Raw genomic sequence first — 4,453 nt, 5'->3', positions numbered from 1 at the left:
CTGAATGAACAAGTTCTTTCTATGATAGTAATGTGCATGAACAAAAACAATAATCCTCAACATTTTAAGAATAAGATTGTCTAAGGTATAAAAGTGGGGAAAGAATTTGGTTAGAACTTGTGTTAAGACTTTTGAACTTGATGAACTTGTAGATAGCCTGCTTATGATGTGAGCAAACATAAAAGGACTCATATTATTCATATTCTTGAAAGTACAAGGAAAGAAAATCTTTAAAATATGCTTTGGTATTATCGAATTTGGCTCCTTCAATTTTGATACTAATATAGCTTTTTATCATATTAAAGCAAGAAAAAATAGTACTTGCATATTTTCAGCTTTAAGTAAGAAAAATCATAACATAAGTACAATCATCGATAAATGAAATAAATTATCAAAGCTAAAAGTAGAAGACGATCCTCAGATGTCAAGATGAATGATATAAAATAGAATTAGAGTTCATATGGTACATTGTTGAATTTCATTATAATATTTGTAAGATAACAAAACATAAATGCAGCAGTTTTCTGGCGAGGTATTTGGTTATATAAATGTGTGTTTGACCAGCTATGAATGCCAAGGAATCATCTGGAATGGTTATTTTATTGTTGCTAAGGGTATAAGAAAAAAAATTGTCTTAAGAGTTGGACATATGTTTTCTAGTTACTGAATCAATAATTTGAAGATGCGATACCTAATAATGCTAGAAACCTGGTAATGCTAGAAATAAGTACTAGCCATAAGAAGAGGTAATAAATGAGAATGGTAAAGACTTTATTTAGCAATGCTGAATCCATCTTTCCAAAGATGTTTGTCATTACAGAATGAAAGTCAATGTTTGATCCAACAAAAACTAACATCAAACTGTTTTAACAAACATTTTAAAGAGGGTCATATTTTTGTTGCATTCCATTTGAATGCAACAGAAATAATCTATTTCTTGCCAGAGGCCTTGTAGTGGATTGGAGTATGTTGTGATGGATCATCCTTCTTGCTTTGTGGATGAGATGTTGGTCTTGATTTCATAAATTTGAGCAGCAATTCAAGAACACATTTGATTTACAAAATTCCATATTTCTTTTACTAAATGAAAGAGCATCCATTAATCGTCATAGAGCCCTATTCATCTCAATCATTAAACATGGGATCGCCGTACTGAGGTTCAGTGCTAAGTAAATGACCTAATATTTCTCATTCTTTCAACAAAATAAAAAACCAATAGTGATCACTTGAAATAATTCTTTCCATTCAAATGATATAATGAATAGATATTTCATGATTATCCCATTTAACATGGATTTCCGGGCTCAATTCCAAAGGATCCTCAGACCACGAGAACCTGGGCATATCGTTCATTGGAAAGGAAATCATGATAATAATTAGTTTGCAAAAGAATGAAAGAAATAAGGCTAAAGGAGTGAAGGATGTAGATATGAGGAATTGCAAAATTGTGACAATTAAGGCTGCAAAATGGCAGCCATGCAGCAATGAAGGCCACGGTCATGAAAATAATAAGAAATAAGTATACAGCTTTAACACAATGACAAGAATTAGAGAAAAAGTACTTCATTCCAATATTAATGCATAAATCCTAGAAAAGCTTCTATTAAGAATAATCCAAAATCAAGAATGGGCGTTAATTATAAAATAATTATAATAGTCCCAAATAGTATTAGGTAGGAGTAGGAATCCCACGGACATATGAGTTACCAGCAGAGAAGAAGGGAAGGGTGTAGCAGATTTGTGAGGTTCCAGCGAGAAGGAATATGTGTGTTTGCCTGCCTGGATGAATGCATTATTGGCTAGAAATGGAGGTCCAAAGGTGGGTTAGCTCGATGTGATGGGTAAGGCAGAGCTTTACGATTTGAAATTCCACAGTTAGGGTACTTCAAAAGTTTCAGGTTTAGGGTTTAGGGCTAGTACCTGTTTTTCCTCTTCATTCCCACCAACTTCCGCGAATGAACTTAGTTCATTATTAAGCTTATTGAAATATAAGAAGAATGATAAAGGATCATCTTCTTTATCTGGCTCAGGTAGCTCATTATCACCAGAATACGTTTCAACTTTACAGATTGTAGTGCATTCATCATCGATATCATCTTCATCGCCCCATCCAGTAGGTATAATTGGGGTGTTATCCACACGCATAGAATATTCCACAAGATAATCATATTTCCCGCTTGGATGTCCTAGTGGAGCAACTGTAGGATCACCATTTTGATATCTTTCCCATAAGGATTTTTGAGAATTTCTTGAATTAAACTTTTCATCTTCCTCAGAATCCCATGAAAAATCGTTTTCGAATGCCATATAAATAGCTTCATCCTCTGATCCTTCAATATCTTGCTTTGAGTATTCAGGAACTGGAGGTGGAGATATAGTTGTATAATCGGAAAAGGATAGACGAATGGAACCATCAATTCTCTGTCTAGTGACCAAACTTCGTGGGACTTGAACTCCAATATTTTCAGAAAGTTTTAGATTTCAATCTAAACCTTTTAATTGAAGTATAGAATGTTTTTGTCCCGGTATTGCAATAACTCCATGAGTTGCCAAATAATCTGCAATCCCATTAACATTGTAACGAAAACCAGCATGACTGGTATTTGTAAGTCTTGCTACTAGAGCCCTGGTTATGAGAAGATTAGACTCTCCTCCTTGCCAGTCATCATACCCATGAGTTAACACGACAAGCTCTATATGATTAAGAAAATCATGTATTGATAGTAACATATCAGGAGTTATGTATACGAGCTGTGTACCTTTAGACAGATCAACTTCTATTGTTCCAATGATTGAAACATCGGATCTCCATCTAGTATCCCTGAGCACAATTAAAGCAGTTGTACCTGCATCTCGTCTATGCAGAGTATGAATTCGAATCATTATTAATCCAAGATGAATATGTTGCATGCCTTCTTGGATTAATTTCTGATATGATTCTTGCCTTATGAACGGCAGGTTTATTTGAATATTTTCAACAGCAAGTATTCTTTCCTCAGAATAATGTTGATACACTCTATGCCTCGTTGAAGACCATCCGTCTTCATATAAAGTTTCAGCAGGCACTAAATTGGCACGCTTTCTTTGTGAAATTTCTAATTGTTGCTCTGGATCTATTTGACTTTCCAGAGTCCTATTATATGATTTCTTTCGAGGCAACCTTCTCTGGATTTCATATGCTATTCGTGATCTCATACGATAATCACGGATTTGATCATCAAGATTGGAAGTATTTGTAGGAACAGAGTTTCGTACATTTGGAACAGGTAGAAGAGAGGTAGTTGTACGAAAAGAATTATTTCTAGATGTGGAGGCCATCATGTAGATTTTTGTTTTTCCTTGAGGAATATAGTTTTAGGATTTTGAAAAACAAATAACTGGCCTTTTGGTCTAAAGGGTTTAACTGGTTTAGATGGACTTCCAAGAGAAAGAGTTTCAAGTTGTTTTTGAAGAGCAGATATAGAGTCTTCAACAGATTTTTCAGGTTCTTTCTGTTGAATTTGCTTTATCTTGTCTTCAATTGTAATAAGCTTATCTGAAACCCTTAATAATAACTGCAATAGTGTATTATTCTGCTTTATTATAGCAACTAAAGCAGAAGAAGTATTTTGTCTGGCGTCTGAAGGATTGACAAATCCTAACGCAGGAGGCTCCAGAGAATCAGTAGCTATTAAAGCTGATTTATAATCAGTGGATGCTGATGAAAGCTTCCAATCATTCATATACAGAGCAATAGTTGGGACTCAAATTAATAAAAGATAAGTATTCTAAGTTCACCTTTCAGAAAATTGATAAATTGTTTTGCTTGGCTTTTCCATGCCTTAAACTATCATCCTTATATTTCTTGACCATATGATTAATCAAACGGATATAAAGATTCCAGAAGAATTTATATAAATCTGAAGTTCATAATATTATTATTAAATTTATAAAATCTTAAATTAAGTTCCTGAACAAACTTAGTATATCCTTTTCGTCCTTACAATTCCTCGGTGCTCCTACTGTTCTCGGAGATCTCTTTGAGGCACTCAGGACTACTAACTGATAATACTAGGCAGCAGCTTCTTAATCTAAAATAATATAAAAATAATAAAAAAAAAAGGAAACCAGACTCAGAAAAATTTTTCTGAAAAATTCAATCTATTTATCAAAATAATAGGTCAAAAGATATAAAAGATAGCTAAATAACATGAGAGAGCTCGGCAACTCAACTCATCAAAATTCTTACTAGGATCCCTTAAAATACTTTAAATGTTTACCCCAACATAGCTCTGATACCAAAAAGGGGCGGAAACGGGGGATCGCCGGCTTGGGGATCACAAAGAAATTTTAGCCGGATAGAAAAATAGAACAGAACTAAAAACTTCAATAAACTTCAATACTCTCAAACTTAGCACTTACAATATAAGAAGACACTTGATTTCCAAACCAAACTTGACTGACTCCAAACAAA

The sequence above is a fragment of the Phalaenopsis equestris genome, unplaced genomic scaffold (genome assembly GCF_001263595.1).
Source record: "Phalaenopsis equestris unplaced genomic scaffold, ASM126359v1 Scaffold000468, whole genome shotgun sequence".
NCBI classification, from domain to species: Eukaryota; Viridiplantae; Streptophyta; class Magnoliopsida; order Asparagales; family Orchidaceae; genus Phalaenopsis; species Phalaenopsis equestris.
The sequence above is the reverse complement of the archived record's forward strand: the minus strand, read 5'-3'. Positions refer to the sequence as shown.